Source organism: Meles meles, chromosome 5, assembly GCF_922984935.1.
Source record: "Meles meles chromosome 5, mMelMel3.1 paternal haplotype, whole genome shotgun sequence".
NCBI lineage: Eukaryota > Metazoa > Chordata > Mammalia > Carnivora > Mustelidae > Meles > Meles meles.
This window is the reverse complement of record NC_060070.1, coordinates 79,202,331-79,216,559: the sequence shown is the minus strand read 5'-3', so window position 1 is coordinate 79,216,559 and position 14,229 is coordinate 79,202,331. Positions and strand designations below refer to the sequence as shown.

At 32.5% G+C, this 14,229-nt stretch overlaps 1 protein-coding gene across 2 annotated transcripts in view; it reads left to right on the top strand.

Annotated features, from left to right (window-relative positions):
- Nucleotides 1–10,418, top strand: part of CLVS2 (clavesin 2) — an 82,882-nt gene extending 72,464 nt beyond the window's left edge. For both annotated transcript variants that reach the window (XR_006818431.1, XM_046006480.1), the window contains exon 7: nucleotides 9,839–10,418. The gene's annotated coding sequence lies outside the window, so the exon portion shown is untranslated. The remainder of the gene's footprint in view (nucleotides 1–9,838) is intronic.
- The last annotated feature ends 3,811 nt before the right edge of the window (nucleotides 10,419–14,229 follow it).

Here is a 14,229-nt window from a genome sequence, read left to right as displayed (position 1 = left end):
AGAGTTGGTAGGGAAGCCTGTAAGCACCAGCAGAGCAGAATAGCGTATTTTCTGACTGAGTTGGGCTTTCACCTGTATCACACAAAAGTAATTGTTAAATAATTTCTTGCTTCTAAAGTTCTACATAATATATCTTCTCACCCTGACCTTGACTTTTCTTGGAGATTTCTTAAGAATATGTCTTCTACTCTATTCTCTTGCCAGATTGTCATCCTTGTTGTGCCAATCATCCTTCCAGCTCAGAACCTTTGCACTTTTGTTCCTACTGCCTCTTTCCAACCCCCACACCCCACCACATATCCAGATAGTTCATTACCCCATGTCCTTCATCTTTGTTAAAATGTTACCTTCTTAGAGAGAACACTCTAAATTTTCATACTTAAAATTACATGACCCTATGGTTCTTCACACTTCCCTTTTTTCTTCCCCATAGCTTTTATCATTTTCTAATATTCCACATAGCATATATTTTTGTTTATTTTACACTTTTTCTTAATAGACTATGAACACACAAGCAGGGATTTTGTCTGTCTTGTTTACTGTTGCATTACTGGTGCCTTAATAGTGCCTGGAATTTGGTAGCAAATCCAAAAATATTTCATGAAGATCTTCATTAGTTTCAGCATGTTATGTTATGTAGTAGCCAGTAGTATGCATTTAAGGAGAAGTGTTGTTTTTTTTTTTTTCTTAATAAGAAACATCTTTGTGTTATTCATCTTCAAAGAGGAAATTTTGCCCTCTCTGATGATGATGGAAACATGAACCAAAAATTATGTTCCATTCTCCCTCAAATCTGGTCTCTACACCAGGGCCCAAGTTTTATATTAGTGTTTGAGCTTGGTCTTTGGAAGTTACTCTAAGATCATTGGACCTTTTATCTATAATATGCATGGCTTACCCTTACTTTTGGAGAGACTACAAGACAGCTCAGATGAAAAGCTATTTTGAGCTCAAAACCATCGTAAATTTTTCTTTGTTGATTATACTAGTTAGTTCTATTTTAAAATTTGCAGGAAGTTCAAAGATCATAATTCTTCCAATATTGGAGATCAGAGTAAGGGAAAATGCCAAGATAGTTACCTTAGCTGGAAAGAAAAAAGAAGGGTGGGGGAGAAATTATGATCACTTCTTCTCTGAATATAAATGAAGCTTTTTGGTGTTTCTAAAATCTTCCCAGGATCTTAGAAATATATATTACAACCATTTAGTCTGGAAACACTTTAACAGGAGTCCTGTCAGTTGAATTGTGTGTTTGAAATCTTTGTATCTTTTTTTACTTTGAAGGTTTATAGTTCTGATACCACATGACAGAAACTGCTCTTGTTGGTATATCCTGACTGGTTCTTTCCCTTCTCTGCATTTCAATAGTAGCTATTATTTTCTGAACCTTACAATCACATTATTATCCTTGACTATCCTCATATTTTTGTCCCTTACAATTTGGACTGACTTCATCATAATTTTAGTAACCAAATATCTTGGATTTTTATCCTTGGGAATTTATTTTCTCATTCTTACCAAACCTATGTCACTTCCTTCCCTCCACGACCCTGTGTGCCTTTCTCTACATTGTAATAATTCAAACTTCCAGTTTTACCACCTCTGACCAGGTCTTCTATTAAGAAGACACTGAAAAGAAGTATAGCACCGAAGGTGAAATTGAAGAAGGAACTGTAACCTGAAGAATAAGAATAGATATTTGAAAATGTTTTCAGAAGACAATCAGTCTTTTAGTGGCTTTATAATGGGTATTCTGTAGCATATTGGTAATCAATGCAGACTATGTTTCTTGCCAATTACACAAATATACGGCAGTCAGGGTTAATGTGTAATTTGGAAAAACTTCTATAGAGAAAAAGCTAAATGGCCCATGCTCGGGAAAAAGGTAGACTTTTCTTCTGTTTCTTACTTTTTTATCTTTAGCCATCTGGACAGTGGAAGGCATTTGCCTTTGTGACAGCCTTTTTTTCCAGTCTTCAAGAATGTGTGTAGCATCACTTCAGAAATAGAGTTCAAATACACACACGATGCATGGAAGATACTGTAGTTCGTGTCATCTTCTACCAAATTTTGTTGTTTTTTTTAATGCATTATTTTTATGATTGAATCCTAGGAAATATTCATTGATAAATTTTATTAATTTTATCCACTTTTAAATGGATTTAGAAATTTTACAAGCCCTCTATTATATTCTTAAAACCATAGTATTAATGTTTCACTTTATGTTGAGGTTATTTCATATCCCTCTTGATCTCTGAGGATGAATGGAGTTCTGCTAAATGAAATTTTGGATTCAGAAATGTGAATGTGCATATGTCCCTTTTGATCTTTTTATGATAAGCTAAATTTCTGTAAATTGGAAAATATATCGTATTAAATAGCTATGAATAAATCTGTCATTAAAATATGGAGATATGACATTGGTGTTAGTATCTGGGAGTTTCTAATGCATTCAAACAGCTTTTAAATGTGTGTGGGCATTGGGTGCCTGGGTGGCTCAGTGGGTTAAAGCCTCTGCCTTCTGCTCAGGTCATGATCCCAGGCTTCTGGGATTGAGCCCAGCATCGGGCTGTCTGCTCAGTGGGGAGCCTGCTTCCTCCTCTCTCTGCCTGCTTCTCTGCCCGCTTGTGATCTCCAACTGTCAAATAGATGGATAAAATCTTTTTTTAAAAAAAGGAGGGGACATATTGTAATACAATTTTGATTTATTGTTGACTTGATCCAATATATTTGATAAAACTGGTATAACTCCAAATCACTATCAAGTCATCCTTTACTTCTAGAATGACAGAATGGACATACAAGCCAGTGTCAGTTACAAAGTTAACCCCTTGAGGCAATGGAGTGGATTGAATGATGATTTCTGTTTATTTCATTTCAACATTAACAAATATTTATTGAGCACTTGTTCCACCCCAGATACTGTTCTAAGTTCCAGGGATATGGCAGGAAAACAAAGCCCCTGTTCTGAAAGACACATTCTAGTGGAGAAGACATACAAACAGCAGATAAGCAGTTATGTACCGTCATGTGGTATTTTCAATGTGATGAAAACTTGCCTAGTTTAATTTGTGTGCTGCTGGCACTCTGTTTCCTCATCTATGAAATGGAGCAATAATTGCATCCACAGTGTGAGCTAATTTTTGATACCTGGCCCCTTCCTTCTCATGGAAAAGTGCAATATCATCTTCTCATATCCGTGCTGTTTGGGGGATGACTATTAGGGTTTTTTGGTTCCTTCCTTTCTGCTGGGGGTGGAGGTAGTTGCTAGGGCTGTTGGCCCTCAGGGATAATGCAGCTCACAATATGCCTTTCAGGGTGGTCCAGAGGTGCTGGCTTCTCTACTATTTTTCCCTTTTCAGGTAGATACCTTACCACTCTAACTCATTAAAGTTGAAAAGCAAATATTGATTTTCATCAGAAAAGAAGACAAAGAGGAACCAAAGTAAGCAAATTCTGACAGACTATATGATTTAATCTTTCCATTTAATCTGTTAGTTTCCCTTATCCACAGAGAACCACAAACCCATTGTTTTCCTGGACAGTTTTGGGTATATTCTATGTACCACGGTTAAAGGAAGCTCGGACCATTGTAGTTTCAGAGGTACTAATTTAGATAGTATTAAAAGGGTTATTTCCTACTGGTATGTGAAGTTTAGTGACAAGTTTTGCTTCTTAAAAAACAAAGTCACATTACAAAATACCTAGAGAAACTCATCAGGGGAAAGGTTCAAAATATAGGTAGACTAGAATATACCATGAATACTGATTATAATTCATCTAGGAGGAGCCATGAGTAAATAAAAGTTTCTCTTATGGAATAAAGGGGAAAAAATCCCAGCAAATGACTTCCATCTTAAGGAAATGTGGAGCTTCTCTATTTCTGTTCATATAGAAAATCATTAAAGGAATGTGTCTATGTTAGGGCAGACTAGATGGCATGTTAATCGATACACAGAAAAACTGAGTTATTTCACATATTGACTTTTATAAAGAAACTTAAGAACATCAACAACTGACTCATAACATGTATGAAGAAAGAAACACAATTTATTATGGTCATAATAAAACATCTTGATTCTAGAAGGAGGAAGACATAGACACCCTTCAGATGGCCTACGTTTTGAAACTTATTTGTTTATGAAGTCTCTATAAATTTATTTCCCTCATTGATTATCTACTGAAGATTTTAGTTGATCTTAGAAAACAACAGTGATTTTTACACAATTTTTTTATTAAAGGGTAATTGAAAGCATTTTTCTAGAGCAAAGTATTTTAAACCTTATTTTGCCACAATTGCTCTTTTGTCATTTAATGGACATCATAAACATGTTTTAACAAACTTTTCCAACAGTCATAAAATGGTATACTTCTAGACTTAAACAAAACACTGAAAATATTTTAACTTGGAATAATTATGAGAATATTTACTAATTATAAATATATGTGATTAATGGAGACTGACAGATTATCATTAACACTTCAGTAAAAAAAAATAAAAGAAATATTATTACTATCCCTCAGGGATGGCCCTCTTACCTCAAACAAAAACTACCTCTGTTCTTACATTCCTTGAGAGTAATAAATGCTACTACTGGAAGCTTGTTTAGATAGTAAATAATCCAAATTGCTTATTTTGTTAGTACATAAATGGAGACCTATAAATAGTCTGTCTTGTTAGAAGTCATACAAAAAATTAAGCGTAGAACCAAGGTTCAACCAATCCAGTGATATTGTTGTTGCTTTTAAGAACCTTCCCCTTGTTCTCCTAACCCTTCTTCTATTTAACTCTCTTGTGCACCCATATGAACGTCTTTCATTTTCTCTATTTCTTGGGATTCTCCACCATTATTACATTAGATAAAATCCATTCATTCAAAGAGGGCAATACTCAGGGACTTCAAACTAGATACAAACTATACACATCCACTATTCCCAAACTTTCAGAATCTTAGCAATCAATAGCTTCAGGAAAAGCCCAGTTCTACAGAAAGATGAAACTTTATCAGCTTATCTCTAAATGAAATGGTCATTTAATAAAGCCAACTATAGTGCTTAGAAGTATGTGTTCCTTGATGTCAAGAAGAAAGTGGGATGTGGAGCATCTCAGCCCAGCTACTCCATTTAGCTCTTGACCATCTTCTCTACATTTGTCAGTACATTAAGGCAAGTAGGACAGGATGTTACTTCCAAAAATGGCTCCCAAACCACCATTCAGATATATAGGAGAGCTGTGGTTCTGTTTGGGAGAGTTTCCCATGAGACAGTTCAGGTGTTTCCTCTATTTATTTATGATGTGCAGTTCTCATAGGACCTACTACAGGAATTTTGTGGACTGGAGTATTCAGCAGATTGGATTTTCTGAAATCCTTAAAAAAATGGAGAGAAGTACGGATCTTAAAAAATTGGCTAATCTAAACATAAACATATTCAAGTCAGTTCACTTAAAGGGAGTAAAAAGGCTCAGCATCAGATTTTACTTGAGATTATTTCAGCATTGCTATTGTTGAGTTTAGAAAGGATGGCTTTGGAATTACTTGGCCACTATTATTTTATGTGACCTTTTAACTTTTTTTTTTAGCTTTTAAAACAATAGGTAAAGACATTGTATTAGGTGCACACTGAGATTATAAATGATACACAGAGTCATGCTCTTTTAAAGTAAAGCATTTTAAAAAGATGTACTTATGATACTATTGTATTCTAAGTTATCTGGTTCTCTAGTTTAGATATGATTGCTCTTTGGGAAAAGAAATTATGATTAAAACAGTATAGCATCATATATAAAATTATATGAGAGTCATACATAATATATGTTATGATAAATTTCAAATATATTAAAAAATTTAAATTAAGAAAAAGAGAACCACAGAAGTATTGGTAGAAAGCAAGAAAGAATGCTTTGATAATCTTGGAATAGAGGCCTTTATACTATGACTCAAATTTCAGAAAGTTAAAAAAAGGTTACATTTGATTCAATGAAAAAATGAAATTCAAATATTTTTGCATGAAAAAGATCATAAGCAAAGTCAAAAGGCAAATGAGAAACTGGGAAAATTTTCAACTTATATCACAGACACAGTCAGGCTTTCTAACACAATAAAAGGTTTCTAGAAATTGACAAGAAAAGGAAAAACCTTATAGAAAAAAGGGCAGTTGATATGAACAGATGGTTTACAGAAAAGAAAATATAGTGTCTTTAAAAATATGAAAAAATGCTATGCCATACTCAAAGTGAGAGAAATAGAAATTCAAACTATGGAGTAGTCTGATAATAAACTCTTTCTCAAGGAAGCTATGAAGAAATAACCTCTCCTCATATTGCTTTTAGAAAGGATTGTAGATAGATATTTGGCAATATCTATCAACATTGTAAAAGGGAGTATACTCTGATACAACTACTCTTGGGAATTTATCCTTCAGACATGCACACATGAGAAATATTTCAGAAGATATATTCAAATATATTCCCAAATATAAATATTTCCAAAGATATTTATAGAATAATTGTTTGCAGGAACAAAAATTTGGGAAGAAAAACCTTAAAAATATATGATATATCCACGGAAAGGATACTATGCAGATCTGATACAATCTGTGTAAATAAACAAGAACCCTATACAAATCTAAAAAAAAAATTGAGAAAACACTTTATGTGCCGAAATAGATCTCTAAATATATTGTTGAGAAAAACATCCAGGACAGAATATTGTACAGAATATGTTACGGTTAGTGTAAAAAAGTGGGTTGGAAATAAAATACTCATATTGGCTTATATAGGAAGGAAATGCAGACAAACCTAAGGGATTAATAGCATCTGTTGTGTGTTGCGAGAGTTGGAAACTGTGTGGATTAAGACAAGGCAAGAGGGAAATTTTCATTTTTCATTTTTCTACATTTTTTATTGTTGAATTTTGTGAATGTATTGTTTATTAAAAAATCAAATAAAGAAGCTTAAGAATTTTTTATTGTCTTAAAGCATTTTGACATTACTGCTGGTTAAAAAGTTTGTAGTACAGTATACGTACAGAATAACAGAAAGAGCACCCATGTGCCAAATACTCAGCCTAAGATAAAGACCATTACCAATAGTTTAAATCTTCCTTTAGGTCTGTACATGATACCCTCTGATTTCTGCTTAAAGGTAGCCATCTCAAATTATGTTGACTATTAACTTTACTTTCTCTGTAGCTTGCCACTTAAGTGTGTATCTCTGAAAAACATCGTTTTGCAAATAATTCATGTTAGATTGGGGTATCTCTTATGTGAATGTCTGACAGAATTTAGTCAAAATGATTTGGGACTGGTATTTTCCTCATGTAAATATTTAAACTCTTAATCCTATATCCTCAATGATTTGGGGACTATTGAAGTTTCCAGTTTATAGTTAAGTCAGTTTTAGTTGCTGTATTCCTTTTCCTAGGAATTTGTTAATTTTCAATGAAGTTTTCAAATTGATTTGCATAGATTTATAATAATCTCTACTTTTTAACATACATACATAGTGTTTGTATTCATCTCCCCTTTCTACTCCTCAGATTATTCATATATGTCTCATTAATACTGCCATAAACCTTCTTTATATAGCTTTATGAGTTTTTGTAGCTCAGTTGAAACTATTGTACCTCTGCTTCCTATTTCATTAATTTCACTATGTTCTTTTTTTTATTTGCCTGTCCTTTGTGTTAAATTTTGTGAATCTTGTCCTTTTAATATAAATTTCCTATTTGCATTTTAAACTATTAATCTTTCCTATTTTCTAATAAAATTTTTAAAGCTATGGATTTTTCCTATAGAAAATTATTTTTTTCTTCTTTTTTTTTCCAAAATGTTTTACATGTTTGCCTTTGATATTTAATCCTTGACCTCAGTGGAATTGATGTTTCCATGTAGAGAATGATGGAGATCAAATATTGTTTCCCCTATCAGGTGTCTAACAGTCTTAAATAGTCCTGCCTTCATTCATTGTTCTGTGTTTCAAATGCTCGAGCCTTGTAAGTGTCCCCTTATTCATCTCCTATACATTCAGTAACAATTCAAACCAAAACCTTTGGTGAAATAGGATTTGTAAAAGATCCCAGATCAATGGTTATCATCAATCTTTGAAAGATATTTTAATTTTTAAGTAATCTCTGTCATTAATCCTTGGTATCCTTCTGTGGAGTCTCACAATTGTCTTATAGTTATCATTGGAGATCTTCCTTATTTTATTGCCAGTTTAGCATTATTTAAATAGTTTTTTTTTTATATATAGCTTTTCTATTTGTTCTCTAGAGTGAGGGATTGCCAGAGTACTTACATACCATTAGTGCAAAGAGTCTTTTAAATTGATTGTTAATTTATGAACTTTGAACTCTAACAGAATAAGATCATTAGAATATAAGCCTAATTTAGGTTTTTAAGAAATGTAAATTGAAGGAATTTTGCTATTCCCTTTGTGTCATGTTTTTTATCACTAATACTTTTGACATGTGCTTCAATGCAATGTGTTCCAATATTACAAATTAAAGAAAGAAAAGAAAATAATATGGGCATAGGAAGCAAAGTACCTACTAATTTAATAATAAATGTAATAATAAATAAATGAACTAAATAATAAATAAATAAAAGATTCATCATTTGTGAACCAACCTGAAAACGGAAGTTTCTGAAGTTACTAAGAACCTAAGTGACTTTCATTCCTAAATAACGCTCTACAATTATCTGGAGAAAAAAGTTGAAAATAACCATATAGATTAGAACAACACATACATATTGAGAAATTGGGAACAAAGAAAAATAACCATGTAAGCCATGCTACTCTAGAGTAGTGGTTAGCACTGTGATCTCTCAGGTCAAACCCTCTGAGTTTAAGTTCTTTATATTAGTTTACTAAGGCTGCCTTAACAAATACCATAGATTGGGTAGCTTAAACACCACATTTATTTTCTTGTCATTCTGGAGGCAGAAGTTCAAGATCAAGATGTTGGCCTATTTTGTTTCTTTAAGAGATCTCTCTCCTTGATTTGCAGACGGTTGTCTTCTTGCTGTGTCCTCACATGGTCTCTGCTTTGTGCACACAAGCCTCTGGTGTTTCTCCATTTCCAAATTTTCTCCTCTTATAAAACAGGAGTCAGACTGCATTAGAACTCACCCCAAAAACCTCATTTTTCACTTAATGACCACTTTAAAGGCACTATCTTCAAACGCAGTCACATTCTTTGGTACTGGGTATTAGGGTTTCAATATAAGAATCTGGGAGTGGGGGGACATAATTCACACTATAACATCCTTGCTTATCATTCATCAGCTGTGAAACATCAGGATAATTTTTTAAATCTTTTTGTACTTATTAGGGTTGTTGTGACTATTAAAAATAAGAAACATACTAAACACTTAGGATAGTGCCTGGTATATAAATAGCAAATGTTAATTATTAGTGTTAACAATGGAAACTTTCCATTTTTACATTTAGGTAAAACATTATAAAATATGAAGTGTTCTGAAGGTGTCAATTAAGTATACTGGGTTTCTAGTGTTCGTGTATTCCATTTCCTGATTGATCTTTTGTTAGGTTGTTTTATCCATTATTAAAAATATAATATTGAAGACTATAGTGATTACTAATGAATTGTCTATTCTATTATTTCCTTCAATTCTATCAGTTTTTACTTCATGTATTTGGGCACTCTACTCGTAGGTACTTGAAGGTGTATAATTGGCATGTCTTCTTGAAAGACTGACCCTTGTATCATTGTAAACTGATCTTAATATAAAGAACATCTATAATAGGAAATCATAAACTCAGTGCCTCTTTTGATCCAAATACTTTTTTTATCTTTTATATTTCTATATATAGTAACCCTTTTCCAGGCCTCCAGACCCCAGTTGAAGAAAGAGGAAACTACTACAGTGCTTTCGACCAGTGTTTCCTGTGTTATAGACCAACCATCCTTATGTGTTCTTACCACTAAGAAACTCATGCTCTATCAGTGGAGAATGGAACTTACCAAAGGGGAATGGGAAGTTGGGAAACAGCAACAGTGTCATGAAACTGAACTAGAAATCAAAGAACCTCAAGGCCCTTCTGTTTGAGATGAGTATTATTAAGCAACATTGAAAATTCTGACAAAGTCTGCAAATGCAAATGAATGTTAAATTATCTTGTTAATCCATTCACTATCAATATTATTTTTGTTGATTCCATTTAGTTAACATACAGTGTAATATTAGTTTTGGGTGTACAATATAGTGATTCAAAACTTCCATACATCCCCTGGTGCTCATTGCAAGTGCCCTCCTTAATACCCATCTCTTATTTAACCCATCCCCCAACTCATCTCCCTTCTGGTAACCATCAGTTTGTTCTTTACAGTTAAGAGTCTTGTTTTTGATGTATCTGTCTGTCATTCTTTTTTTCCCCTTTGCTCATTTTATTTCTTAAATTCCATATGTGAGTGAAATTATATGGTATTTCTTTCTCTGACTTATTTCAGTTAGCATAATACTGTCTAACTCCATCCATGTTGTTGCAAATGACAAGATTTCATTCTTTCTTAAGGCTAAGTAATATTCCATTGTGTATATTATATCACTTCTTTTTTATCCATTCATCAACTAATGGACACTGGGCAATTTCCCTAATTTGGCTATTGTAGGTAATGCTGCTATAAATATCAGGATGCACATATCCCTTTGAATTAGTATTTTTTTTCTCTTTGGGTAAATACCTAGTAGTGTGATTTCTGGATCGTAGTTCTATTTTAAACTTTTTGATGAACTTCCATACTGTTTTCCAGAGTGGCAGCTCTAGTTTGCATTCCCACCAGCAGTGCAAGAAGGTTCCCCTTTCTCCACACACTTGCCAACACCTGTTATTTCTTTTGTTGTTGATTTTAGCCACTCTTAAAGGTGTGAGGTGATATCTCATTGTAGTTTTGATTTTCATTTCCCTGATGACAAGTGATGATATTGAGCATGTTTTCATGTGTGTGTTGGCCATTTGTATGCCTTCTTTGGAAAAAAAAATATCTATTCATGTTTTCTGCCCATTTTTAATTGGATTATTTGTTTTTTGGGTGTTGAGTTTTATAAGTTCTTTATGTATTTTGGATACTAATACTTTATCAGATATGTCATTTGCAAATATCCTCTCCCATTCTGTAGGTTGTCTTTTAGTTTTGTTGATTGTTTCCTTCACTGTGCAGAAGCTTTTTGTTTTGATATAGGCCCAATAGTTTATCTTTGCTTTCAAAATTATCAATAGCACAGAAAATGAAATTGGACTAAAGAGACAGAATCATATTACTTTACGTTAAATATTATTTAATACATAGTTTATTCTACCTTTTAAATGTTCTTAATAAACATGGAAGAAGAGAGCATATTATATGTCAAGTAGATTTTTAGTTGAAATAAGGTATTTTTAACTCATGCTTCACTTTGATGAAAGTAAAGATTTTTTGTGAAGATGAGTTCAGAGTAGTAAGTGGAAGGAGCAGGATTCTAAAACATGGTTATCTAGTAATTAAGTTATTTCTTCTATAATTTTCTGCTACTTAAAGATATCTTGAAATTATCAGAAATGAATCAGGGTACTCTGCTTTTTAAAGAGTTCTAATTAATAGAAATTTTGTGACATAATATATGCTATAATGTGCAGTTTGTCGGGCATGTCATATATAACATGTACTGTATATTATAAACAAGAAGATGAATTGTTTAATTGCTATTAAAATTGGTTTTTGTCATTTTATAGTAATAAAAAATGCATCTCTTATGTTTGTTTAATCCATTGTGGTTTTCACTAGTGACATATTTGCAAAATGTGTCAATAAAAAGAAGATCTAAGATATTAAGAAGATCTTATAAAGCAATATTATCTATGTATATTGAAGTACTTCCCATGCAATCTAGCGACTGATGATGTGAAAGTACAGGAGGACAAATGTCGCTATTTCTATGTTAAAGAAAAAAATAAAAGAAAAATATAAGTTGAAAATAAGAATGGACATTCTCAAAAAAATTCACATTGGAAACATATATTATCTAAAGCTACTTGGAAATGATCATCAGAAGTGGCTTCTAAAGTTCCTGACAACTGAGAAAAAATGTAGCATGTATTACATGTATTTAAAGACTTATTTTTAATCAAAAGAATTTATGAAAGAAGAAAAATGTGAGAAACTTACTTTCTGATGACTTACTCTTTGTGAACAAGTGCATCTGCTTAAGATACATTATGATCTCCATTGAGTAGAAAATGGGGACACTGGAAGGGCTTTTGCTCTCTTCCTTCACAGGACAAGTTTGTTCAATGAATATGAGAAGCACTTCGCTTACTCTTAACATTTTTTAATTTTGGAAAATCTGTTATATTGGCTCTATTAGTCTGATCCCACCACATTAATTCTTAAAATGACACAGAAAAAAGAAAAGATGTTGAAGATTTCTGGGAATAATAACAATTGAAACAGACCTTTATTTTGTTAATTATATTAACCATATGGCATCTACCAGTCTTCCAAGAGCAAACGAGAATAGGAGTTTTGAAACGAAAAAGCAGGAAAAATAGATAAGATGTGTAAAATAATTTTGGTTGATTTTTTATTTTTTCCTGAATGGTCTCTCTCCAGAATGAGAAAGTAAGAAATTAAATAGACCGAATCCTTTGATTCTGAGTATAGCTAGATAAGTGATATTAGAAGCAGATCAGGTGGAAAAGTACCTAGATAGATGTTCTGTATGGGACAACAAAACATTACTGACATAAATTGGAAACATTTAAATTGTCCCTGCTACCAGTTTCAAATGGTTGAGTTAAAGAACATTTCTTGTTACACAATATGTCGGTTGGGCTTTATTTATTTTATTTATTTTGCAATTTGCATGACAACAGAAATTTGGCAGCAGGACATAGCCAGTTGAAATTCGGAAAATAAATAATTCATGATGCCATACTGTTTATGGGAAATTAATCTGAATTTTAAACCCTTTGCTATACCTCCAAGTGATTTCTGAATAGAAAAAAATGAATAAAAATGCTGAAAAAAATGGAAACTATAGAACAGTTATTTATTAATTTTTTTAGAATATAAATCCTTCTTTCCCCAATTAAAGTGAATCACTAAGTAAATCTATTTGATATACAATATTTATAAATAGAAAAGCATAACATCAACTTAGAATAACACTTAACAGCAACAGACTAACTAGAATGATCACAATATTTTTTAAATCCTTTTAAATGCATAGCTGAACATGTAAGGAAGCAAGGGAAATATTCAAGATAAAAAAGTAGAAGTACCGAAGCTCTAGAATCATACTGCATGGTGGGTTTGTGGAACGAGGGAGGGGATAAGAAGTGGGTGGAAGAGGTTTCTATCTTATTTTGCTCAGGTTTTAAAAGTTGAATGAGTGTTGGGTCGAAGAAAGAGATGGCAAATCAGAAATAAGATCCTACACTCAAATAGGCCCCCTAGAGGGATATACCATCATTAAAAGCATAGAATGTCTACTTTACTAGGGAAAGTTATCCTCATAAGGAAATTTATAAGTATTACTCTGGGCACAGGTGGAGATAAGTGTCTCTGCTGAAAATTCATAACTGTCTGGAATTAGGGTTCCAATTTAAATTACATGAGTGGTCTAGAAAACCATAATCAGAAATAACATTTAAAAAGGAGTCTTAGGTATGGTACCTCTGGAATGCCTAGCAGAAGCAAAAGCACAACCACTCTGGAAGGACATGCCAAACCTGTGTTTTCCGGGACTTTCACATACAAAGGAATCTTGAAAACAAGTTCATAATACACAATTTAAAATCCACGAGGAACAAATTTACCATGAGCAAGAATCATCAGATACAACAAACAGTAGCAAGCATATCACCTCCCTGAAAATTTCAGATATTAGATAAATAGCAGATAAAAAGTGTAAGTACCTATGCCTACTCTATTTATTATTTAGTATTCTTAGTAGATTCACACAGCTTTTTGTTTGTAATTTAATGGATTAAAAATTTAAATGTGAAAATAAAGCTTTAAAATTTTAGAAGAAAAATAGAGATGAATATCTTGATGCTAGGGTCAGGAAGGATTTCTTAGCCTCTTCCCCCAAAACTTTAAAGAAATACATATATCTAATTATATTAAAATTAAAATTCTCTGTATAGCAAAAGACAAACTTATTCAACCTTAAACCATAAATGAATTTATTTATGATGATCTAGAGACTAGCAAAACCTATTTG